Genomic DNA, 27,747 nt, shown 5'->3' on the forward strand with positions numbered 1-27,747 from the left:
TAGTACTTTAGAAGCTATCCTAAGACATCACATGTATAAATTCATTTGCAGGATAAATGACTCTAAAAATGTGCTTATTGTGGCCTTGTCAAACATAAGGGTTAGCACTACACGCTACGAATCCCAGCTGTGGAGACACTGGTATCGTTGTCTCGTTGTAGGATGTTGATCATTCTTTTAATCTGGATTTTTGACTTATGTATTGTGTATTTTTTTAAATATAAATTATGATGTTTTTATAAGTGATATACTAAGATTTTATATGTATTTTATGATATTTAATATGCAATGCATTTTTAATGTGATGTTGCCCCTTGTCTGGACCTTGAGTCCGTAATAAAGTTTATTATTATTAGGATAGATGGATGGATGGATGGATGGATGGATGGATGGATGGATGGATGGATGGATGGATGGATGGATGGATAGGTAGATAGATGAGAGGAGTAGATCGGGTAGACGCACAAAGTCTTTAGCATAGAGTAGGGGAATCGAGAACTAGAGGACATAAGTTTAAAGTGAAGGCGAAAAGATTTAATAGGAATCTGAAGGGGCACTTTTTCCACACAAAGGGTGGTGCGTGTACAGAACATCCTGCCAGAGGAGGTAATTGATGCACAGACTATCGCAACGTTTAAGAAACTATTAGACAGGTACATGGATAAGACAGGTATGTGGTCTAGTGGCAGGATATCCGAGACACTAAAAGTCAAGCTCTTCCAGTCCGTAGTCCTCCCTAAACCCCTCTATGCCAGTGAGACATGTAAAATCAATGTGAAGATGGAAAATAAATTGTATGCATTCCAACAATGCTGCTTGAAAAAAATCCTGAAGACTAGCTGCAGAGACCACATCACAAACAAGGAGATATACTGTGGAACTGCAACAAAGCCTCTCAGCCAGGATATAGAGGGACACAGCATGAAATTTGCAGGACATGTACTCAGAATATCACAAGAATGTGCACCTAAGATAGCAATGACATGGCAACCTGATGGAAGAAGGAAAAGAGGCCGACCAAAACTCACATGGAGGCGAACATTCCAGAAGGATTTGGAAGGCCGGGACGCAAGCCTATCGAGGGTGGAAGACGTCGCACATAACCGAACAGAATGGCGAAAGCTTGCTGCCCAATGCACTCAACAGTGTGGGAGGAACTAAGTCTAAGTAAATAACCCAAGAAAACAGATTGTGACAATTTACATTATTTATGAACATCATGATTGAAAAAATTCTAGCACCTTACACTCCAGCGATAGTAGCCGATCCAGTCACTCCTTATAACTCAATCCCTTCAGAACTGTTAACATCCTTGTGAAGCTTTTCTGCACCTTTTCAGCTTAATGACATCTTTCCTATAGCTAGTCATGTCATCTTCCAATATGTGTAGGTTCTCTAGATTTATTAACTAATCAGATTGCATGAGCTATATAAAAAAAATAGTAAATAAAATAACTGAGCAGGCTTGTAAATAGATTCTAACATTGGCAAATGTCGATCGTTAGTCTGTGGGACATATATCCCAGTGAGTCAGCATCTGCATGTTTGTCATTGAGTGAGAGTCAATGTGGGTAACTCAGTGTCTTTGAGATCTATGCTCCAAGGAGAATCAATATCTGTGGAACAGTATCACAGGGAGAGTCGCTGTAAATAAGACAGAGAGTCGGTGAGCATTTTTATTCCAGGATTGCCAGAAGCCAGCAATATTCCTTACAGAGTGTAACTTGTCTGTGAAAGGGCCTCTGATGGAGATAGCATTGCATTCCGAAAAGAGGTCGCAGCCAAGGTGCTGGGCATCTGTTGTGGAGCTGTTGGGTGCAACAATAGAGATGGAATGAAGAGAGGGAGTGGACCTTGGGGAAATACCTATCTCAAAACAGTTCTTAATGTACAATCTACAAAATGGTTGGCTGTCTTGGACCAATAAACCGACCAATAAGCAATCTAATGGCACGACTTTGAAAATAGATGTAACACCACATATGTGCTTATGAGTATTATATGTGTGTTTGCTCCGAGAATAATCCTGGGGATGATTAGGTTAACATATCATGAGCATTTGACGGCTCTGGGCCTGTATATGCTGGAGTTTAGAAGGATGAGAGGGTACTCATTGAAACTTACAGAATAATGAATGGCCTATAATAATGGGTAGAGTCGATGTGGAGAGGATGTTTCTACTAGTGGAAGAATCTAGGACCAGAGGGCACAGCCTTGGAATAAAAGAACACACCTTTAGAAAGGAGATGAGGAGGAATTTATTTCGCCAGAAGGTGATGAATCTGTGGAATTCATTGCCACAGGCAGCTGTGGAGGCTGTCATTGGGTATTTTTTAAATGGAAATTGAAAGGTTCATGATTCGTAGGGGTGTCAAAGGTTATGTGGAGAAGGAAGGAGAATGGGGTTGAGAGCCATGATCGAATGGTGGAGTAGACTCAATGGGCCAAATGGCTTAATTCTACTCCTATGACATAAACATATAGAGTCACAGAGTGATACAGTGTGGAAACAGGCTCTTTGGCCCAACTTGTCTACACCAGCCAACATGTCCTAGCTACGTTAGTCCCACCTGCCTGCGCTTGGTCCACATCCCTACAAACCTGTACCTGTCTAACTGTTTCTTAAACATTGGGACAGTCCCAGCCTCAACTACCTCCTCTGGCAGCTTGTTTCATACACCCTTGGTGTAAAAAAGTTGCCCCTCAGGTTCCTATTAAATTTTTTCCCCTTCATCATAAACCTATGTCCTCTGGTCTTCGATTCAAGAGATTCCGTGCATCTACCCGATCAATTCCTCTCATGATTTTATATACCTCTATAAGATCACCCCTCATCTTCCTGGGCTCCACGGGATGGAGTCTCAGCCTACTCAACCTCTCCCTCCCTATAGCTCAGATCCTCTAGTTCTGGCAACATCCTCGTAAATCTTCTCTGTACCCTTTCCAGCTTGGCAACATCTTTCCTATAACATGGTGCCCAGAACCGAACACAATACTCTAAATGCGGTCTCACCAATGCCTTATACAACTGCAACATAACCTCCCAACTTCTACACTGAATACTCTGACTGATGAAGGCCAATGTGCCAGAAGCCTTTTTTTAACCACCTTATCTACCTGTGACTCGACCTTCATGGAACCATGCACCTGCATTCCTAGATCCCTCTGATCCACTACACTCCCCAGAGCTGTACCATTCACTGTGTAAGTCCTGCCAATGTCAGACTTCACAAAATGCAACACCTCACATTTTTCTGTATTAAATATGAGCAAACAATACAAATATTCCAACCTGAAAATAAAGGACCCACTTGCAAGTAGATTGAATTCTGTTGCATAGCACAGAAAAGGCACATAAAGTGCTTGAGAATTAATTGACCCTTTGAGTTAAAGACATGCAGAGATACAGCATCATCCTTCAGCCCACTCAACCTGCAAAGACCATCAAACACCAACTTAATGCACTGATCCTGTCCAAATGCATTTAATTCTCCCCATATTCTCGTCAACTCCTCCCTAAGATTCTATTTCAATACTCACTAAGGACAAGTTACAGTGGCCATTTAATCTACCAACCCACACATTTTTGGGATGTGGGAGAAACCCATACGTCACAGGGAGAATGTGCAAAGTTCATACAGACAGGCCTGGAGTTAACGATTGCACCAGGTTGCAGATACTGTGTGATAGCAGCTCGGTCATCTGTGCTACTGTGCTTCATCCCTGAAGCACAGGACAAGCATGAAGCGGCCCAACTAGGAATCACAATGTTAATGCGTTATACACAAAGGTCAAAATTATTAAAAATATATTCAATGCTACAGTGCTCCAGCCTTAAAAAAATAATTAAAATTAAGCACTGTTTTAAACCAAACAAAGGATAAAGGGGAAAAGTAGTAAAAGACTAGTTAAATGTAGTAAAATTCCAGCTAAGTAGTTAAGTTTTTTAAAGTTACTAGACCAAGTGGGATTCGTTGGGGGGGGGGGGGGGGGAGCTGCAGCGTCACCCCCCCCCCCCCCCCCCATGCACACACACTAACCACCCCCAACATACACAAACTAACCACTCCCCTTGGCATTATATTAATATTATTCATTCACTGCTTTTACCCCATCCCCCACCCTCTTCACTCACGCATAGCCCCCAACTCGCAGGCGCGGCTAGAAAGGGAGAGGGAGGGGATGGAGAGAGCGAGGGCAGAGGCACACAGAGGGCAGAGGCAGAGGGCAGGGGCAGAGGGCAGAGGCAGAGTGCAGAGAGCAGAGGGCAGAGTGCAGAGACAGAGCGCTGGGGCAGTGACAGAGGGCAGAGGACAGAGGCTGTGGGTAGCGACAGAGGCAGAGGACAGAGGCAGAGGGTAGGGGCAGAGGGCATGGGCAGAGGCAGGGGCAAAGGGCAAAGGGCAGAGGGCAGAGGGCAGAGGTAGCGGGTAGAGGCAGAGGGCAGAGAGAGGACAGCGACAGAGGCAGAGAGCGGCAGCAACCTCCCCACCATGCACCGACACGAAGACCCTGAGTGAGGCAGCGAGGGGGCGGAGTGGCGAGGCAGCGAGAGCGGGCGGGCGAGCGGGCACAACCGAAGGACTGCGAGTTGGGCCACCACAGTCACCAGCTATGATCTTTGGTCTTTAGTCGTCGGCCCGATTTCATCTCCGGCTGTGTCTTTTGAATAACAGGGGGGAAGAGGGAGGGGTGGGAGGGGTGATGTCACTCGCAGTGCGAGGAAGAAGGCACGCAGACCCATTGTGACGTCATCAGCGAAAGACAGTCTTTTTTAATTGAAATGTTGTCAATTTTTTGAACATTTTCATTAATAACTCGAGAAATAAAGCGTAACATTTTCAGATAAGGGACTGGACTCCAGGGGGAAATTATTTACCAGAATACGTAAAATTACCGTTACCTCGTCGTTTTTTCGCAAAGATGTGATTACACACAAACACACGCACAAAAATAAATGCACATCCAAGATCTCAGTTTTATAAGTATAGAGATCAAATGTTTTTATGCATTGAAGTGGCTTTGCTTCCTCATCAGCATTTCCTTTTGTATTCTGCATTATATGATATTCTATCTTCATTGATTATGTGTTATACATACAGTGGAATTCTTTACCCTTTCAGCAAGATCCGAATATAATCTATTGTTCATGCTGTCTTTTTTCTCCTGTGTCATTTCTGGATATTATTTGTAATATGTCACTTACTGAACTGCAGTCCTTTTCTAAATATTTGTAAGGCATTTGACTGCACATTTCAGATGTGCATTTGTTGAGTAATTTTGCATTTGTCATTGTTATATTTCTGGTGCTTTCTGTCAGTTCAATAGCATAACCAATATGATTCATTCAGCTGCAGTCAGAAGTCAACATTATTCCTAACTAAGTGTCCCGATCACCCTCTCTGTCAACAGAATTCAACAGCAAATTCCAGTGGGAAAAGGTTTCGGGTCATCAGTTTAACCTTACCAAACACAAGAATTTGCTCACTTTCCCACCCCATGTTTTCAGACAATGACCTCCAAAAACAAGCCACAAAAATAGTCTATAACTTATTAAGTTTACTGTATGGGCATGAGCATTTAGGGCTAGCTGCACTGAACCAAAGGAGAGTATTTGTGTAGTTCAGACAGACATGCCTGGAGCTCAGGATTGAGCCAGGGTTGCAGATACTGTGTGGTAGCAGCCCCGTTATCCCTGCCTCCGTGTTCCATCTCTGAATCATGATGTTATACACAATACATTATACACAGAGATCAGAATTATCAAAATATATATAGCACTCAAAATAGCCTTAACAAAATATTAAAATGGTACTCTCAGGATGTGCTTTTCTCAACTAATTTTGCATTTGTCATTGTTATATTTCTGGTGCTTTCTGTCAGTTCAGTCGCATAACCAATATGATTCATTCATCTGCAGTCAGAAGTCAACATTATTCCTAACTAAGTGTCCCAATCACCCACTCTCTCAACCAAGAGGGAGTATTTATGTAGTTCACACGGACATACAAAAAAAAAATCATATTAGTTGTGGGTGGTTAATATTTGGTTTGGTTTAGTAAAATTGAAAGACGGTCAATGTTTGAAGAGCCAATTCAAGACTTCGGCAAATGCTTTGGGCGTCTGCAGCCCACTGTGATTTGGAATGATTGGGAAAATTGTCCACAGTACCATGGATTGTTGAATTCCATGCATTAACATTTATACACAAAAGGAATTTGGTCCAGAAATGGGCCACCTGCTCCCACAGGTCTCTCCTACCATTCAATGTGATTATGGCAGATGAGCCCCAGAGTTCAACTCCTTTTCTATGCCAGTTCCACAAAGCCCTCAATTCCTCAATCTGCCTCCTCTTTAAATGATTTACCTGCACTGTCTCCCGCTGTAAAGAATTCCAGAGATTGTCACCCTCTGTGAGAGGAAATTCTTATTCAGGTTTTGCCAGCTACCCTTTATCTAGTAACTATGTCTATGTATTCCATTTGTGCATAACCTTTTAAAATCTGTCATGGGTCACCCTAATGTGATCAACATTGACCCTTGTCTATGCTGCAGAGGGAACTCAAGCTTTGGAGTGTACCAGTGGATGGCACAGTGATGCAGGTAACATAGCTGCTTCCTCAGAGTGCCAGAGAACCAAATTTAATCCTAACCTCGGGTGCGGTTTCCATAGATACATAGTCAACAGGTGCAGGAGTAGGCCATTCAATGTGATCATGGCTGATCATCCACAATCAGTACCCCGATCCTGCCTTCTCCCCATATCACTTGACTCAGCTATCTTTAAGAGCTCTATCAAACTCTCTTTTGAGTGTCTCCAGTGAATCGGCCTCCACTGTCTTCTGAGGCAGAGAATTCCACAAATTCACAACTCTCTGTGTGAAAAAAGGTTTTCCTCATCTCAGTTCTAAATGGCCTACCCCTTATTCTTAAACTGTGGCCCCTGATTCTGGACTCCCCCAATATCGGGAGCAAGTTTCCTGCATCTTGCATGTCCAATCCCTTAATAATCTTATATGTTTCAATAATACATCTAAATTCTTCTAAATTCCAGTGAATACAAGCCCAGTCGCTCCATTCTTTCATCATATGACATCCTGGGAATTAACCTCATGAACCTACGCTACACTCCCTCAATAGCAAGAATGTCCTTCCTCAAATTAGGAGACCAAAACTGCACACAATACTCCAGGTGTGGTCTCACTAGGGCCCTGTACGGACCTCTTTGCTCCTATACTCAACTCCTCTCATTATGAAGGCCAACATGCCATTAGCTTTCTTCATTGCCTGTTGTACCTGCATGCTTACTTTCAGTGACTGATTTACAAGGATACCCTGGTCTTGTTGTACTTCCCCTTTTCCTAACCTGTACCATTCAGATAATAATCTGCCTTCACTTTCTTGCCACTAAAGTGGATAACCTCAAATGTATCCACATTATACTGCATCTGCCATGCATGTGCCCACTCACCTAACCTGTCCAAGTCACCCTGCATCCTCATAGCATCCTCTTCACAGTTCACACTGCCACCCAGCTTTGTGTCATCTGCAAATTTGCTAATGTTGCTTTAAATTCCTTCATCCAAATCATTAATGTATATTGTAAATAGCTGCGGTCCCAGCATTGAGCCTTGCGGCACCCCACTAGTTACAGCCTGCCATACTGAAAGGTACCCGTTAATCCCTGCTCTTTGTTCCTGTCTGCCAACCAATTTTCTATCCATATCAATACCATACTCCCAATACCATGTGCTGTAACTTTGCCCACTAATCTCATGTGTGGGACTTTATCAAAGGCTTTCTGAAAGTTCAGGAACAATACATCGATTGGCTCTCCCTTGTCCATTTTACTTGTTACATCCTCAAAAAATTCCAGACGATTTGTCAAGGATGATTTCCCCTTCGTAAATCCATGCTGACTTGGACAGATCCTATTACCGCTATCCAAATGCGTCGCTATTACATCTTTAATAATCGATTCCAGCATCTTCCCCACCACTGATGTCAGGCTAACTGGCCTATAATTCCGTTTTCTCTCTCTCTCCTTTCTTGAAAAGTGGGATAACATTAGCTCCAATCCACAGGAACTGATCCAGAATCTATAGAACATTGGAAAATGATCACCAATGTGTCCACAATTTTTAGAGCCACCTCCTTGAATATCCTGGGATGCAGACCATCAGGCCTTGAGGATTTACCCAACACAATTTCCTGACTAATGTGAATTTCCTTCAGTTCCTCCATCACCCTAGGTCCTCTGTCCTCTAGTACATCTGGGAGATTGTTTGTGTCTTCCTTAGTGAAGACAGAACCAAAGTACCTGTTCAACTCGTCTGCCAATTCCTTGTTCCCCATAATAAATTCACATGTTTCTGTCTTCAAGGGACCCACATTTGTCTTAACTATTTTTTTCTTCTTCACATACTATCTTTTATTATATTTTACAGCTTTTACTATCCTCCTTTATATTCTTGGCTAGCTTACCATCGTACTTCATCTTTTATCCCCGTATTGCCTTTTTAGTTACCTTTTGTTGATCTTCAAAAGTTTCCAAATCCTCTGGCTTCCCGCTCATCTTTGCTATGTTATAAGTCTTCTCTTTTATTTTTATACTGTCCTTCGACTTCCCTTGTCAGCCATGGTCGCCTCTTACTCCCCTTAGAATCTTTCTTCCTCTTTGGAATGAAATGATCCTGCATCTTCTGGATTATTCCCAGAAATACCTGCCATTGCTGTTCCACTGTCATCCCTGCTAGGGTCCCTTTCCAGTCAACTTTGGCCAGCTCCTCCTTATTGTCTCCTTAGTCCCCTTTGTTCAACTGCAATACTGACACTTCCGACCTTACCTTCTCCCTCTCAAATTGCAGATTCTAACTTATCATATTATGGTCACTACCTCCTAATGGTTCCTTTGCATTGTTCCTGGTTCTATGCAGTTTGCACATTCTATTGTCATGAAGGAATTAATGATGCAGCTTTATAAGACTTTGGTTAGGATGCATTTGGAGTAATATGTGCAGTTCTAGTCGTCCCATACAGGAAAGATGTGGAGGTTTTGGAAAGGGTAAAGGGGATGTTTACTACAATAATGCCAGCATTAGGGGGTATTAGTAGGCATGCAGGTGCAGCAGGCAGTGAAGAAAGTGAATGGTATGTTAGCATTCATAGCAAAAGGATTTGAGTATAGGAGCAGGGAGGTTCTACTGCAGTTGTAAAGGGCCTTGGTGAGACCACACCTGGAGTATTGCGTACAGTTTTGGTCTCCTAATCTGAAGAAATACATTCTTGTCATAGAGGGAGTACAGAGAAGGTTCACCAGACTGATTCCTGGGATGGCAGGACTTTCATATGAAGAAAGACTGGATAGACTCGGCTTGTACTCGCTAGAATTTAGAAGATTGAGGGGGGATCTTATAGAAATTTACAAAATTCTTAAGGGGTTGGACAGGCTAGATGCAGGAAGATTGTTCCCGATGTTGGGGAAGTCCAGAACAAGGGGTCACAGTTTAAGGATAAGGGGGAAGTCTTTTAGGACCGAGATGAGAACTTTTCTTTTCACACAGAGAGTGGTGAATCTGTGGAATTCTCTGCCACAGAAAGTAGTTGAAGTCAGTTAATTGGCTATATTTAAGAGGGAGTTAGATGCGGCCCTTGTGGCTAAAGGGATCAGTGGATATGGAGAGAAGGCAGGTACAGGATACTGAGTTGGATGATCAGCCATGATCATATTGAATGGCGGTGCAGGCTCGAAGGGCCGAAGGGGCCGAATGGCCTACTCCTGCACCTATTTTCTATGTTTCTATGTATTACCTACAGTCAGAGGTTGGATAGACTTGCATTGTTTTCTTTGGAATGCCAGAGGTTGCGGGGAGACCTGATAGAATGTATTTAAAATTATGTGAGGCATAGATAGGTTGGCCAATTGCAACTTTTTTTCCAGGTTGGAAAAACCAAATACCAGAGGGCATAGTTTTAAGGTGAGAGGAGCAAAATTTATAGGACATGCGAGGAGCAAGTTTTTTTTACACAGAGAGTGATGAGTGCCTGGTGTTGGGGTTAACGGTTGAGGCAGATACTATGGTGGCATTTAAGACACATTTAAGAGACATGCATATGGATATGCAGAGAATGAAGGGATATAGATTATGTACAGGCAGATAAGAGTTGGTCTTGGCATCATGTGGGCCAAAGGGGCTGTTCCTGTGCTGTACTGTTCTATGTTCCCCCTATGGTCTGTAAGTGGATGTTTTGGTTACTCCCACTCCTCAAAGACATGCACATTGGTCGGTTAACCAGTCACTGTAAATTGCCTCAAATGTGTGGATGGTTGGTAGAATATAGAGAATGTGGGGAGAATGAAAATTATGATCAATGTAAGATTAGTGTAAATGGGCAGTTGATAATCAGTGTAGACTATATGGGCAAATAATCTATTTCTGTGCTGAATAAGACTGTGACTCTATGAGAAACCAGAGGTCATAGCCTCAGAATTAAAGGGTGCTCTTTTAGAAAAAAGGTGAGGAGGAACTTCTTTAGTCTGAGGAGTGGAACTCATTGCCACAAAAGGCTGTGGAGGCCAAGTCAGAGATAGACAAATTCTTGATTCGAACAGGTGTTAAGGGTTATGGAGAGAAGGCAGGAAAATGGGATCAGGAGGCAGAGATCAGCCAAAATGGAATGGCATAGTAGTCGATGGGCCAAATGTCCTATTGCTACTCCTATGACTTATGAACTAGTGAGAAGGCAGGATTGTTGGATTTTTTGTTTGGTCCAGTCCTATCATTTCATCCTCCATGTGATTTGTTAATTGGCCTTGTAATCAAGAGGCATGCACTGTAGTGTGGTGGAGCATGCTGATTTTAGCCTGCATTTGCTTTGAGAACTGCAAGGTTTTGCAGACTTCTGTGTCGGCACGTTACAGTGCGGAAATACAAAATGCTTTGGGGGTCAGAAAGCAGTGTTTCTGTCACTGTGCTCGACCTTGCATTCATTGTTGAGACCTGTAGCACTTCCGTAATGCACTGGGCTGAACAAGGCCACCAGGTTTTAGGTCAGGCATTACAAACACAGTCCCAATCTTTTGAGTTGACTTCATTACAAAATCAAGTTTAGCTCACTGTTAATTTCTCTTTATTTCACACTTTTTAATTATGTATTTTAAAAAACATTTATTATTCCACGTTTTAAGAAATTTAAACTTTAAATTATTTAAATTAAATTCCACTGGTGTTAAAATGTTTTTGATCATGAGAGACATTTAAGAACTGTGGAACAAGGTGTCAAAGAGCACCAGGGAATCATGCAGAGGCCTGGTCCACTGTGGTCCACTTGTATCACTAAAGAGCTCCATAGTTGCAGAAGATAAATATCACAGGGTTCGAACGGGGATTGAAAATGAAACCAATTGACAATGGCAAGAGGAACTCGCTCAATTGGACAACTTAGTTAGCATGGCTGAGTTGGAACAAAGGGCCTGTATCCTTGCTATATAGCTCCATGACTGAAACTAGGCAGTGATGAAGGTCTTCTGTTATCAATGCTCTGATGAAGGATCTTTGACTTGAAATGTTAACAATTTTTTCCTTTTCGCAGCCAGCTCTTGACATGCTGAGTGTTTTCACTATTACCTGCCTTTTTGTTAGAAGAACATCAAGATGATCAACACAAAGGCACCACCACCTGAGGCTGTCTAGCCCCACATAACCTGTGCTGCCTTAAATTTCCAATGTTACAGAGAGATACAGCATGAAACAGGCCCTTCGGCCCACTGAGTTCATACCAACCATCAACTGCTCTTTTACACAAATCCTACATTAAATATTTTTGTTTTCCCCACATTCTCATAAACTGCCCTCTCTTCCCACACCCTACTGCTTGCCTGCACACTAGGGGCACTTTACAGTGGTCAGTTACCCTACCAACCCGTATAATGTTGTGATGTGGAAATAAATCACATGGTCACAAGGACCTGAGATCAGGATTGAACCTGGCTTCCTGGCATTTTGTAAGAACATCTCTACCGGCTGCACCTCTGTAACCATGTCAACAGCACTCCCAGGACATTGGTAATTGCATAGCCATGGGGATTCCATAGGAGATGAGCATGAGGCATGGGCCATGTCAAGGACACAACACCCTAGCAATAAAGGTAATATAATATCAATTTAACAGAAAAGGGGAAAATAAAAGAAAGCATGGTGTTGATTATGGAGTCAATGCAAACAGGTTTGTCGGTTATTCCATGAAGGGGGAGAATTCTGCTCTTAATCCTGTGCATCTTGCGAGTAATTCCAGACCCATGGCAATATGGTTGACTAAGGGCCCTCTGAAGTTGCTCATCAAACTATTCAGTGGTAATAAACTGCTAGGAACAGATAATAAAGTGTGGGCACAAGGAACTGCAGATGTTGGTTTACAAAGTGTTGGAGTAACTTAGGCAGTTGCATCAGGCAGCATCTCTGGAAGACTTGTATAGTTGGCATTTTGTGTCGGGATCCTTCTTCAGACGAACTGTAGTGGGAGGGGGAGAAAACTGGAAGCGAGGTGGGGATGGGACAATACCTGGCGAGTGATAGGTGGATATACGAGACAGGGGGTGTTTGATGGGCAGATGGGTGGACAAGGCCAGAGTTGAAAAGAAGGCAAAAATTTGTTGGATAAGAAGGTAAGAGGCATGAATAAAGTGCGAACCTTGTCTGTGATGCCCACTTCATGCAAATGAATGAAAGGAAACAATTTTATTGCCAGCAGTAACTGACAAGGTCCACGCTGGCGAGCTGCTGGAAAACCTGTGGTTATAATGCAAGCTGAATGAAAATGAACAGATACTTCCATTGAGAGAGGAGAATAAAGAGATAAGATAATGACAGTTGAATGCTGTTCTGTATCAAGTGACTTCCTTTATCTGTGGTGCTGGAAATGTCAAACAGAATATTGTCATGTCATGGGATTTGTTCAAAGAGTTTTTTTTCTTTATAAAATACACACAAGAAATAAAGACAAAATGGAGTGATTCAAGTCATGCTGTGTAGAAATGGTGTCAGAATGTAGTATTTGCACTTCTGTTGTCATTTTCTGGTTTACAGTACTCTGCTTAGAGAAAGTGGGGAAAATTACCACTGTGTTGGGAGGCTCTTACCTCCGTTTTGGCAGTATCTCCTCAAGGCTTCCACCCAGCCCCTATAATTCTGTTTATGTATGCGGTGTGTTGGAGCTGAGGTGTCTCAGAGTACGATGCCAAGGCCAGTAATATCAAGAAGGGTGCTGTTTAGAACTAATTCACTGAGATGGTCAATACTATCTGTTCGTGTTCTGTCAATGATAATGCATTTGAAATTAAGTCATTGATAAAATCAAATTTAAAGTTAAGTACAGCAAATTGCCCTCTTTATGACATGGTTCTGATGTCACAGAAGCTTCTCTGTAACATCATAACGCACACTAATTACCGCCTTTACCTCTTCTGGGACAGGAGATCTATCAAAAACGTTTTTAAAAAAAACACAATTATACAATTGTTAGCATCAAACTGTCACTGGATTTGAGGAGACAATTCTGCACTTCATTGCTGACATGAATGCAACTGCTCTTTGGATTTTCCTGATTATCTTCCAAAGAATAAACTGCAGAGATCCAGAAGTCACCACCTCTGAGTTGGCTCAGCATCAATACCTTCTGCTCTCTAATTCCCATTCAAACCAGCTGCACTCATTTAAATTCTAGGAGTTATCCGATCTTATAATCCTTCAAATACAACTCCATTAAAACGTCTTCCGGAAACATGGGTTTGTTCTGTTTATCACATTGTCAGCATCCATTTTTCAAAAGAATCCCCACAGATTAGTAAGGCACGTTGTCACTTTAAACATCAGCATTCACTGCTAGAGTGTTCACCTCCCTTCCGGAACATCACAAAGCACTTTAGTTTAGTTTAGTTTAGAGATACAGCATGGAAACAGGCCCTTGGGCCCACTGAGTCCGCGGCGACCAGCAATCCTTGCATATAAACACTATCCTACACACACTAGGGACAATTTTACATTTATACTAAGCCAATTTACCTACATACCTGTACGCCTTTGGAGTGTGAGAGGAAACATAAGATCTCGGAGAAAACTCACTGCTGATGAAATACTTTTCAACACCAGAGATTGTTAATTAGTAAAGGTGTCTGGGGTTATAGGGAGAAGGCAGTAAATTGGGGTTGAGAGGGAAAGATAGATCAGCCATGATTGAATAGCAGAGTAAACCTGATGGGCCGGATGGCCTAATTCTGCTCCTATTACTTATGTCATGTCTTGTCACAAAGTGCTCACAAACAACAATCCTGTAACAACCTGGTGATGTGGTTCAGAGACGTTGATTGTACATTACCTACCGTTGGCTAGGACTTTCGGATAACCCCACTGCTCATCTTCAGAATGGACAGAGACCTGGGATGGTGAAGAAAGCACCAAAAAGTGAAGCCTCAGTCAGGGATATACTTCCTCAGACCTCCGCTAGATGGTTGGTTAGATTTATGTGTCTCTGAAATGGGACATGACTTCATGGCGATGGAACACCAAATTAAGCCCCAGCAATCACATGCTAGGAATAGATTATCTGAACTGCAGGGAGAAGAAAACAAAATAATATCCTGAAAACAGGAAGGCTGCTCATGAGGAGCACAAACAGCATAATAGAACGTGGACAAAGAGCCTATTTCCATGTGGTCGATGGACTGGATTTTTCCTCAAAAGTGTATGCGAGGTGAGGAATTGGGTGGCACAGTGGCGCAGCGGTAGAGTTGCTGCCTTACAGTGCCAGAGACCCAGGTTCAATTGTGACTATGGGTGCTGTCGGTACAGAGTTTGTACATTCTCCCTGTAACAGTATGGGTTTTCTCCAGGTTATCCAGTTTCCTCCTACACTCCAAAGATATACAGATTTGTAGGTTAATTGGCTTTGGTAAAATTGCAAATTGTCTCTAATTGATATGATAGTGATAGTGTTAGGCACGGAATCGGTGGGCCGAAGTGCCTCTTTCCTTGCGGTATGTCTAAAGTCTACATTACTCTAACAATTGATGTTATGCCTCATCAAATGTAGATACACCTTTGTCTTCTTAATTCTGAAATTTTAGGACAATAGACACTAGACAATAGGTGCAGGAGTAGGCCGTTCAGCCCTTCGAGCCAGCACCACCATTCAATGTGATAATGGCTGATCATCCCCAATCAGTACCCCGTTCCTGCCTTCTTCCCATATCCCCTGACTCCACTATATGTAAGAGCCCTATCTAGCTCTCTCTTGAAAACATCCAGAGAACCTGCCTCCACCGCCTTCTGAGGCAGAGAATTCCACAGACTCACCACTCTCTGTGAGAAAAAGTGTTTCCTCGTCTCCGTTCTAAATGGTTTACTCCTTATTCTTAAACTGTGCTTCTGGACTCCCCCAACATCGGGAACATGTTTCCTGCCTTTAGCGTGTCCAAACCCTTAACAATCTTATATGTTTCAATGAGATCCGCTCTCATCCTTCTAAACTCTAGAGTGTACAAGCCCAGCTGCTCCCAGGGAGGAGGAGCCATCTTGGGGAACGGCTGCTAACCAGCAGCCGTCCGTACAATTCATTTTTTTGGTGAAGTTTTTAGTAAGTCTTGTTCTTCGTCTGTTGGAGAAATGGACTTCTTAATGTGGGAGGAAGGGGGTAATTACACTTCTAGGTCCCTACCTGGTCGGTGAGGCAGCTTTTTCTCTGGGCTGCCCCGTCGACCCGTCCTCGTGGCCTACCAGCGGGCGTGGAGCGCCGTTTCCTGGCGGGGACCGGCCAGCACCTCGGCTTCGTTGGCGGCACAGCGCTGGAGCGCTATCGCGAAGCGAAGCGGGCGATGCCTTGCCTGGGTCGCCGCGCTGGATCGACGCGCTGGAGCTCCGGTGAGCTGTGACTGCCGACATCAACACCTCTGGGCTGCGGGTCTGCGGAGCGGAGCGGGCGGTGCCGACTCTAACATCGGGAGCCTGGGAGCTCCAACCCGGCGCGGCCTTGTCGGCTTCGGAAGCCGCGGTCCCCAGCTAGGAAGCGGCCGTTCCAGGTGGCCCAGCCGCTTTGAGGACTCTCCCGACGCCGGGGCAACACCACCCGGCCAGAATGGCCAGGAACATCGGGCCTCCGTAGAGGCAATAGTGGTGGCCTCAATAGGCCTGACTTTGGGTGAACTGGGGATGGGGACTGGACATTGTGCCTTCCCCCACAGTAGTATCCACTGTGGGGGGATGATTTTTTTTTTGTGTGTAAGTTAATATGTTAGTTTGTGTCCAAGATGGCTGTCGGAAGGGAGAGTGGACGCTGGCGCGCTTTAGCTGCCGCAGCTCACTCTTCACATTGTGTTTCTTGATTTTTTGTCTTTGGAGCGATTTCTGTTTTTAATTTGTGTATTGGTGATGTCCTTATTATTTATTTTACTCCGACTATATGTTTTTTTCTCTTCTGTTAATTTCTGTAAGGTGTCCTTGAGACTTTGAAAGGCGCCCGAAAATAAAACTTATTATTATTATTATTATTCTCTCAGAATATGACAGTCCCGCCATCCCGGGAATTAACCTTGTAAACCCTCAATAGCAAGAATGTCCTTCCTCAAATTAGGGAACCAAAACTGCACACAATACTCCAGGTGTGGTCTCACTAGGGCTCTGTTGAACTGCAGAAGGAATTCTTTGCTCCTATATTCGACTCCTCTTGCTATAAAGGCCAACATGCCATTCGCTTTCTTCACTGCCTGCTGTACCTGCGTGCTTACTTTCATAGACTGATGTACAAGGACCCACAGATCCCGTTGTACTTCCCCTTTTCCCAACTTGGCGCCATTTAGATAGGACATTCCCACAATTCCTGGACATCCGGGGGCGCTGTTACTGGCTGCCTGTGACGACTGGTTGTCTGTTTTTATTTTTTGTTATGTTTAAAGTGTGTTTTTATAAGTTTTTTTCAGTATTTCATGTGGGTGGAAGCAGGTAGGGTAAGGGGGAAACCGTCCTTCAGTTGCGGCTATTCTCCGAGTCGCGTCCTCGACCCCCTCCCCCTCGCGGCCTACCAACTGGATTGGCGCAGCCTTTCCTGCCGGGGACTGGACCAGAGCTTCGCAGCTGCGGCGCAGCGCTGGATACATCACGGAGGGGGGGAGGCCTTACCTGGGATCGCCTTTGAAGCTCCGGAGTGTTGGGCCGCTGCTCCAACATCGCGAGCTCCCAGCGCGGGCGGAGCTGACTTCAACATCGCGGAGTCCTGGGACCCTTTGCCGGGGGTCGCCAGCGCGAATCTCTGCCATGCGCGGCCTGTGGACATCGGGAGCCACGGACTCCGGTAGGAGGTGGCCGATTCAGAGGTCCAGGCCGTTGAGGATGTTCTCACGTTCGATGTTGGGGTTTTATCATTCCCGGCGAGAGGGCTGAACAACGGGTCGCCCGTGGCAGCGACTACGGGCTGCTCGGGAGGCCCCGACCATGGGTGAACATTGGAGAACATCAGTGAGGAGGTTGACTGGACTTTGGTTCCTTCCCTCACACTGGGGAAATTTGTTGCTACAAACTGTGGGGATGTTTGTGTTGTGTTGTGTTGTGGACTACTGTGTTCTGTGTTTCTGTGTCTGTGCACTGGACTGGGGGAACTATTTTTTCTATGCCTTTCCCCCCTTCTGCCTCATCAGTCGGGTACTACGCAAAATACAGATGGACTCTGCTTCAGGCATTTTGGTAGTACCCGACTGGCCTACACAGCCATGGTTCCCAGTGGTCCTTGACAGGGTCGTTGAAACACCAATGACCATTCCCAGCGGACCAGATCTACTGATCCACCCTGTATCAGGTGAAAGTCACCCATGCCATGACAGAATAAACCTACTGGGTTGCAGATTCTAAAAAGACCTTTGCTGGACCTGGGATTGTCAAACAGGACCATGGACACAATGACAGCATCTCACCGACTTTCCACCAAGAAACAATATCTCTCGAGCATAAGAAAATGGGAAACATACTGCTCGAGAACAGGGACAACCTACTCATCAACCACCATAACAAATGTACTGGAGTTCCTGGCCAGCCTTCACCATGATGAAGGTCTGAGCTATAGTGCAATCAATTGTGCTAGAAGTGCACTGTCAGCCTACCTAAGACAGGCACCAGGACAACAAGCCATAGGGTCTCATCCGCTGGTGACCAAATTAATGAGAGGGATCTTCAATTCAAACCCCCCTAGACCTAGGTATACCAAGATCTGTGATGTCAGTGTTGTCCTGACATACCTAAGGGGATGGTCACCAGCCAGATCCCTCACTCTGGAACAGCTAACCCTGAAAACGGTCATGCTGATGGCGTTAGTCTCAGCACAAAGGGTCCAGTCCCTTCACATACTCAGACTGGACAAAATTGTCGTAACACCAGACCAAATAACATTCACCATTCAGGAGCTGGTAAAACAGAGCAGACCAGGAACTTCAGGTCTTATTATGGAATTCCGGGCATACCCACCTGACCCCCGTTTATGTGTCATGACTCACCTGCTGCTATACATCAACACAACCAAAGATTCCCGAGGGAGAGAAAAAGCACTATGAGTCAGCCACAAAAAACCACATGGTCGGGTGTCGAGTCAAACCATCTCTAGATGGCTCAAAGGTACTGGGAGCTGCTGGAGTGGATACTAATATTTACACATCTCACTCCACCAGGGCAGCATCCACGTCGGCGGCTAAAAGAATGGACGTGCCATTAGACCACATCCTGGCAACAGCGGGGTGGTCCATGGAAATAACTTTTCAAACGTTCTACAACAAGCCGTTAGCAGAACCTGTTTTATTTGCAGAAATAATTTTAGACTCTGCAAACATATAATTTAAGCCCGGGGGAGCATTATTTTTCTTTGTTATTGTTTTCAAATAAATACCATTATTGTTTTATAAACAGATTCATGTTTGATTACGATAATATACATCCTCCCTTGGATGACTTCGGCAGCGAGTGAAGTATGAACTGTTACACGGTTTGAAATCACAGAGCTTTAAAATCTTCACGTAGTCACTCACGTGACTCCGAAGTAAAATAGTAAGATTAAACGAGAACTTACCAGTTTGAAGTTTGATCTGTATTTTATGAGGAGTTACGATGAGGGATTATGTGCCCTCCGCTCCCACCCTCAATTATAGAGATCAACTGATAACTTAGTTCTCCTTATCTTTACTATGTTTATTTCAATTATTGTGTTGTTTCTGTGATTCCACACCGCTGCTTTGAAGTATGTCGCGCATGCGTGCTGGACGGGGTCTTCACGTAATCTCTCATCGTAACTCCTCATAAAATACAGAACAAACTTCAAACTGGTAAGTTCTCGTTTAATCTTACTATTTTTTGTTAGATACAACTATACAAATATATACTTTGTCCTGTTATTACTATCTACTACATGGGTACCAATTATTTCATTAGTCATAACACACTTTTTGTTTATGCCAATCTTATTCATCAATAAATGGTGAATACGTTAAACATAATAAAAGGGTATCTTGACATTCTTCTATCTCACCTTTAAGGCGGACTGTGCCACCATCCCCTCTCTGAGCCTATCATAACCCCGCTTTTACTGCCACATTTCTATGCTACTAGCGGTAGGAGGTGCGGGTGGTCTACTGTAACTTCCTACAGAGGAAAACAAGCTTCCTTACCTCTGGCCTATCTTTGTTATGTTTAGATTCATCATTCCCAGACAAGAGGTAATGTGTCTAAAGCTTATTTTGCCCATTCTCACGATCCTCTTCTGCAGCTGGTCAACGAGAAATGCCAATTGCCACATCCGCACACCCTTTTGATACCTTGTTCAATTCCGATCAAATTAAGTAAGAAACGATTTTAACATTTTTTTCCACACCACCTCTCCCATCCTTTAATATTCATCCTTAAAATTTCCCCCTTTGACTAATGGGCCTGTCCCACTTAGGCGATTTTTAGGCGACTGCTGGCTGTCGCCACACTTTCGCTGTGGTGTTGCTCGTATGGTCGTGAGTAGTCTCCTCAGTCACCCAAAGAGTCGTAGCGTTTTTCTGGTCGCCGCTGGATTTTGAAATGTTCAAAACTTGTCTGCGACAGTTGGCGGGCTTGTCGTAGCTTGTCTTCTCCTGACGTAGGTGCTGTCGTACGTTGTCGTCAGGATACATAGATACATAGAAAATAGGTGCAGGAGTAGGCCATTCGGCCCTTCGAGCCTGCACCGCCATTCAATATGATCATGTCTGATCATCCAACTCAGTATCCCGTACCTGCCTTCTCTCCATACCCCCTGATCCCTTTAGCCACAAGGGCCACATCTAACTCCCTCTTAAATATAGCCAATGAACTGGCCTCAACTACCTTCTGTGGCAGAGAGTTCCAGAGATTCACCACTCTGTGTGAAAAATGTTTTTCTCATCTCAGTTTAAAGGATTTCCCCTCTGACGTAGGTTGTCGCCAGGTGACGTAGGTTGTCGCCGTTGCTGACTTCGGTGAATTCCATTGTCGTAGTCGCCAGCAGTCGCCTAAAAAATCACCTAAGTGGGACAGGCCCATTAGTCCAGTCGCCGGTTTTTCGGCGACCTGCTACAACTATGACAGTCGCCGGCAGTCGCCTACAAAATCGCCTAGTGGGACAAGCCCTTAAGTCTGTGGTTAGACTTTTGCATTTTTCTTTTGTGACAGTATAAAATATGTATGATTTCGCTCATGCCAATCCCCAGCACTACATTAGAGACACAAAATAATTGGGGGAAAAACAGAACAAATGTCTGGTGGAAAATGTAGATTGAGGAGCGGGAGATGAAAATGAATGAATAGCGGCCGAAGGTGGAGAATGAAGAATCAATATGAATTCAATTTAAGAAATTTACTATGGCAGCAATTAAACTATTCTCCACACTTATTTTCACCTAATTCCACTCCTTTTCCTGACTAAAAGTGATGTCTCATTTCGGTTACAGGCTCGCTTGCACCAGCAGCCCTCCAGCATTCGGACCAACGATCAGTCTTTGCACATGATCCCTACGCCGAAAGCTGGCAGCACAGTAGATCACAAACATTGCCACAGCTGATCCTAAGCAAGAGTCTAGCAAATGCTTGTTAATCTTTTGCTTTCTGTCAGGTGACAAATGCGACTGACAAAATGGATGAGCACATGAAGCTTAAAATAAAAGTACAGGTAAACAATTATCAATTGCTCAGTGTAGAAATGTTTTTTAAAAAAGGCTGGGGTTTTGAAGAGGGAGGGGGTGTTTTGAACTCAAGGAAAGCACAGCAGCCAGTGTGCAACGGTGAAACTGCAAGCTGCTAGAGCTTTGTGTTCACGGTTTATAGTGTCATCCCAAACCCTGTGCTTTACCTGGTCCCAGCCATCTGTTTTGCACTGTTTACCACATCTCACTTAGTTGCCTTGTGACCCTGGGAAAAAATGAAGCTTTGATAAAATTTCAGAGCCTCCAGCTCTGGGTGACCCTGGGTAACGCCTTCAGAACAACAACTGTCTGGTTACTTTGTTAAAATTCAAATTATGTAACTTTACAGTATAGTCATTATCGGTTTTCTGTGACAGGAAAAGGTAGTTCACAGCATACGTGGATTTTGCTGGTGTTGTTTTCTAAACCTTGTGGTAGAAAGAAGCAAGAGAAACATACGTTCATAATGTTTGATATGCTGACCATACCAACAATGACAGCAAGGTCCAATAATGTATGTCATGCTATGTGGTAAGATTCAGATTCAAGGCTTCAATTATTCACGTATGTCATCCCACCTTTCACTTGACTACAAGAGACTAAATCGCCTTATATTGCTGCATTGCCAGTTTACTTTTGCAATGATCCTACTTCCTTAATTCACTCCTTTGGCGAATCTGTGAAACTTATTGGCTGACAGCAGTGGAGACCAAGTCATTGGGTATTTTTAAAGCAGAGATTGATAGGTTCTTGATTAGTAAGGGCATCAAAGGTTACGGGTAGAAGGCAGGAGAATGGGGTTGAGAGGGAAAGATAGGTCAGCCATGACCAAATGGTGGAGAAGACCCGATGAGCCAAATAGCCTAATTCTGCTCCTATGTCGTATGGTCTTAGTTGACTGATAGTGGAAACTGTTGCAGGGGGAAAATGGCTGCTGTATAGTTCTGCCACACATTACCGGGTCGACTTTATCCATCAAATGTAAATGTGCTTTCCAAATGCAAGCTACAAGTAAAGCACTTGGCATTCCATTTGTGATGTTTACAACCTGATGGAATAAACCCAAATTTTTCAGGTTCAGGTGCTCCACACCTTCTGTGTTCCTTTGTGACACTGATCAGTTCATCAAATGTCTCCATCCATTTGTTCACCTTTTCATCCTCCACCCATTCTTGGTTAGTCAGATTCATACACTTCCCTGAAGAAGGGTCGCAAAGTGACCCTTCTATTCATGTTCTCCAGAGATGCTGCCTGACCCGCTGAGTTCCTCCATTCAGCATTTTTGTCTTTTTTCACACACCTCCCAACCTGGTTCACACTAGCCTACCGCTGCCACTACCTTCCACCCTTGCTCCCCCCATCTGGTTCCAACTGCTTATTTTGTTTATTGTTCCCATCTATCATCTACCAGCTGTTGTCCCTAAATTCCCATCAACCCCCACATGTGCCTATCATCTACCAGCTCTTGTTTCACCCCTCCCTTTCATCTCTTTCTACTGACCACGCTCTCCATACATTTTCAGTCCTGACGCCAGGTCATAGTCATACTGTGTGGAAACTGGCCCTTTTACCCAACTTGCCCACGCCGACTAACATGCCCCATCTACACCAGTAAGACCTTCCCACACTTGGCCTATAACCCTCCAAACATGTCCTATCGATGGACCTGTCAAATTGTCTCCTAAATGTAATGATAGTAGCTGCCTCAACTACCTCCTCTGGCAGCTAGTTCTATATACCCACCATCATTTGTATAAAAAAAGCTAACTATTAAATCTTTCCTCCTTCACCTTAAAACTATGTCCTCTGGTTCTTGATTCCCCTTGCTCTGGGCAAAACACTGTGCATTTAATTCAAATCCTTGGGAAAGTCCATTGTCTTCCAGAGATGCTGCCGGACCCCCTGTGTGCATCCAGCTGATTGTTTCTTGAACCATGGTGAGCTTGCAAATCTTAGCCAGCAGCTGCAGTTGGCACTGCAATTAACCTCAGCGCCTGTGTCCGGTGAGGTGGGTGGAGGGGAGGAAGGCAAAATAAATATTTTTTCACCTCAGCATCATGCGTGTAATTACAGAGTCATCTAGTCCTATCCTCAACTGAACAGTGAATCATTCTGAATGGTCACCAGCAAGACAGTGGCAGAGAACATAGGAATGAGAGGAAGCCAGTTTCCTCTTGAATGTGCTCTAGCTTTTTAGTTTTTTAGCTTAGTTCACAGATACACAGGGGTCCTTTGGCCCTCCGAGATCATGCCGACAATTGATCACTCATTCACACTTCTTTTATGTTATCCAACTTTCTCATCCACTCCCTACACTGTTGGGGCAACTTACAGAGGCCAAATAACCTACAAACGTCTTCAGTATGTGGAAGGAAACAGGAGCACCAAGAGGAAATCCACGCGACCACTGCGCGAACGTGCAAACTCCACAGGCAGCACTTGAAGTCAGAATCGACCCTGGGTCTTTGGCACCGTGAGGTAGCAACTCTACCAGCTGCACCACTGTGCCACCCTTTTTAATGAAATCACAGTCGATCTGTTATGTGACTCCTCACCCCCAACAATCTCAGATTTAAAATCACCAAATGACCAAGCATCATTTGCTATCGTCAGACGACAGTTTCAAATTTATTTTACATGTGTTTTGCAGTGTTAATCATTACATGTGTGGCTCTGAAGTTTATACTCTCAACATAGATTTATGAATGAAACATCTGCAGTCCATGACAGTAGCACTTGTCACCCTTAAATTATGTATACAGTAAAAAAAAATACTTTATCTCAGATAACAGTCTGCTAAAATCCATTATCCTTTAAATATGGATGTGTTTAAATACCATTAAGTTTACCACTATATTAAATATGCATAAGCTTTAATCACCTAATGCTAAAGTAAATTTAGTTAATAGCTTGTGTAATGCATTTGTTCTGACATAAAGGTTTTCTAAAGCAAACCTAGGGGCTCTATTTTTCAAAGTACAGGTTTTAAGAGGAATAAAACAGAAAAGGCAGGAAATACACAAAAGGTCAAGAAGCATCTGTGCCGAATGAAAGAGCTATGGGCCTGTCCCACTTAGGCGATTTTTGCGGCGACTGTCATAGTCGTAGCAGGTCGCCGAAAAACCACGACTGGACCCCCCTGCGACAATGTCTACGACAATGTCTACAACAACCTATCTCCTAGTCGACATCAAGCTACGGCAAGCTACCGACAACCGGCAACCCATTAGGACGTCCACCTACGACCACACCTACAACAACCTATGTCCACCCACAACAAGCTACGACAAGGTAAGACAATTCAGTCGCCGGTACCTGTCGCCGGTTGACGTAGGTAGTCTCCAATGGAATTCACTGAAGTCAGCACAGGTGACAACCTACGTCATCCTGGCAACAACCTACGTCATCCTGGCAACGACCTACGTCATCCTGGCGACAGCAGCTATGTCAGGCTACGATCGTTGGCGTCAAGCCCACGGGCTCTGACTGTCGCCGAAAAGTTTTGAACATTTCAAAATCCAGCGGAGACCAGAAAAAAGGTATGACTCTTTGGGCGACTGAGGAGACCATACAGGCGACACCCCGGCGACCATGTGGCGGAACCCTAGTCGCCTGTTGTCGCCTAAAAGATCACCTGTGGGACAGGGGCATTAATGTTTCATGTTGATGACCTTTCACAGTCACCTGGAATGATGCTCATTTCTCTCTCCACAGATACTACATGACTTGCTGAGTATTTCCTGCATGTTCTGATTTATTTCAGATTTCCAGCTTCAGTATTTTGAGATTTCTAAGGGAATCATGGTCAGAATATATTTCAAATTTCCGTTGAGTAGACATCCTATTTTTCAACATTTCAAACCTGTGCCAAATAATCTGCTATCTGCAATATATTTTGAACAGGAGTAATTTTTTTCCCATTTCTGCCTGGCAAAAATTGATCGAGAAATTATGGATCTACCAAAGTGCCATCAGGAATCAAACAGAGTAATTCACCTTCCGCGGGTATATGAGAATATTATAAATGAAAGGAGGACATTCAATTTCTTCAATGTTCACCACATTCAATGAGTTCCTGGTTGTTTTCATTTCTCTGCTTCTCCTGTCTTTGACATCTTAGTTTAGTTTAGTTTTGTTTGGAGATAAGGCGTGGAAATACGCCCTTCAGCCTACCGAGTCTACCCTGACCATCGTTCACCCATACACTAGTTCTATCCAACATGCTAGGGACAAATTACAGCAGGCAATTAACCTACAAACTTGCATGACTTCGGAATGTGCGAGGAAACCGGAGCACCTGAAGAAAACCCACACGGTCACAGTGAGAAGGTACAAACTCCGTACAGACAGTACCCATAGTCAGGATTGAACCCAGGGCTCTGGCACTGTAAGGCAGCAACACTACAGCTGCACCACGGTGCTACTCTAGTTAACTGGAGCTAACTAGAATCCATTAATTCATATTCAGAACGGCTAGGGTCCAACCAAGAAAGCCCTCGGATTCTAGGTTCTGTATTCAGTGTAAAAAATCTTATATTACTCAAGGAAATCAATTCCTCCTCATAACTCTTAATCTGAGCAACATTTTCTACTGCCTTCTATTGCCAATCCATTGTACCTACCCTGAATACAGTGTCCAGAATTGCTTACGATACTTTATGTATCTCTAATGAGAGATTTCAATGACTGCAGCATTCCTACACTCTTTTATCCCATTCCTCTAGACATATTTGATTAGCATTGGAACTGTACCTCAATAAGACCCAATATTTTCAGCAAGGAATTGGCACATGTGCGTAGGGATTGTTTGCCATAATGCAAAAATCATCATGCATACAATAAAATCTCCATTTTAGCTTGACAAAGGTCAGCTTCTTTGATTTGATAATTTCAGATAAATGATTTATGTTTCTTTTAAATTTGTGCAATACTGGGAATTAATTGCAGGATATTACATGGATTTATTCCTAAAATAGAAGCTACAAAACTTTAAAGTAAGTCCTTGCCTGCAGCTAAAAGCATTGTTGGAACATTTAACATGCAACCTCAAAAAGAAGAAGTGCAAAAAGGTCTCCAGGGATCCGCTCAACGGTTCAGCTGGAAAAGGTGGCAAGTAACTACGCTTTATCAAACATCAGTTTTGGTTTAATTCCCAGTCTCTGTTAAGGGAGTTAATTTTAGCAGGTGTTCAGACTGGTGTTAATGCTTCCAGACTATGGAGAGAAAGAAAACAACAAGATTTTCCCATTTCTGAATCCGGTCCAGTCACACTTGCTGGAAAGTGCATACATAGGCACCTGGTGAAGATAGCACTTGGCTTGATTGTTATGCCCCAATGATCACAGAACCAGCCTCAAATCTCTGCCTTGGCATATGCTGATAATTTGAGAGTGTGACTGAACACTGGGATTGAACAAAGTTGTTTATTTTGGATTTTGTCTCTTCGGTACATGATTCCCCAACCTGATAATTCCTCTTTAATCAGAAGTCTCTTGCCACAAGGATCAACAGAGCTCATTTAATTAAATGCAGCATCCCACATTGAGGTGAACTGGAGCAGATACCACGAGTGGATTTGATGCATTAAAATCTCTTTAATTTATTATGGCTTTCATTAAATGAAATGGATAAAGCTGTGAATAAGATTTCTATTTCAATGCTTGCCAACAAATAAAGAAGAAACTGTTATAAGGATAATTTTAACCTCCTTTACAGGTTAGGAAATTTATAGGTGCGAATCAATCAATCAGATTTTATTTATTTATTTTTTATTTTATTTTTATTTAGAGATACAGTGGGTAAACAGGCCCATCGACCCACCAGGTCCACGCCGACCATCAATCACCCCTTCAACTAGTTCTATGTTATCCCACTTTCGTATCCACTCAGGGCAATTTACAGCAGCCAATTAACTTACAAACACGCAATCTTTCGGGTTTTATTTAGACAATAGGTGCAGGAGTAGGCCATTCGGCCCTTCGAGCCAGCACCGCCATTCAATGTGATCATGGCTGATCATCCCCAATCAGTAACCCGTTCCTACCTTCTCCCAATATCCCATGACTCCGCTATCTTTAAGAGCCCTATCTAGCTCTCTCTTGAAAGCATCCAGAGAACCTGCCTCCACCGCCCTCTGAAGCAGATAATTCCACAGACTCACCACTCTCTGTGAGAAAAAGTGTATTTTTAGTTACACTCACCTGATTTTACTTCTTATGGTAGTAAAGGACAGTAAAATCAGATGGTGTGTGAATGGCCTCCACAGTGATCCCATCTTACAGCTGGCTATTAAGTAGAAAAAACATTGGTTTGTCAAGTATTCACGTTCCAACCCTTTGAATTAAACTTAATTTGTTTCAAATACTTCAAAACCAGAACAACATTTTATACAATAACTAATTCACTAATTCAATGCAGGTGGATCGTTAACTGTCCTTCCTTCTTACTGCTCTTGGAGGATAAACCATGTACATTTAGTGGCGTGGCTATCAGAACAGATTGTGCAAGTACAGACACATATCATGAATGGCTGCTGTGCC

At 43.6% G+C, this 27,747-nt stretch overlaps 1 protein-coding gene across 1 annotated transcript in view; it reads right to left on the reverse strand.

Annotated features, from left to right (window-relative positions):
- tsnare1 (t-SNARE domain containing 1) overlaps positions 1-27,747 on the reverse strand; it is an 807,948-nt gene that overhangs the window by 174,848 nt on the left and 605,353 nt on the right. The window lies entirely within an intron of this gene.

The sequence above is a fragment of the Amblyraja radiata genome, chromosome 4 (genome assembly GCF_010909765.2).
Source record: "Amblyraja radiata isolate CabotCenter1 chromosome 4, sAmbRad1.1.pri, whole genome shotgun sequence".
NCBI classification, from domain to species: Eukaryota; Metazoa; Chordata; class Chondrichthyes; order Rajiformes; family Rajidae; genus Amblyraja; species Amblyraja radiata.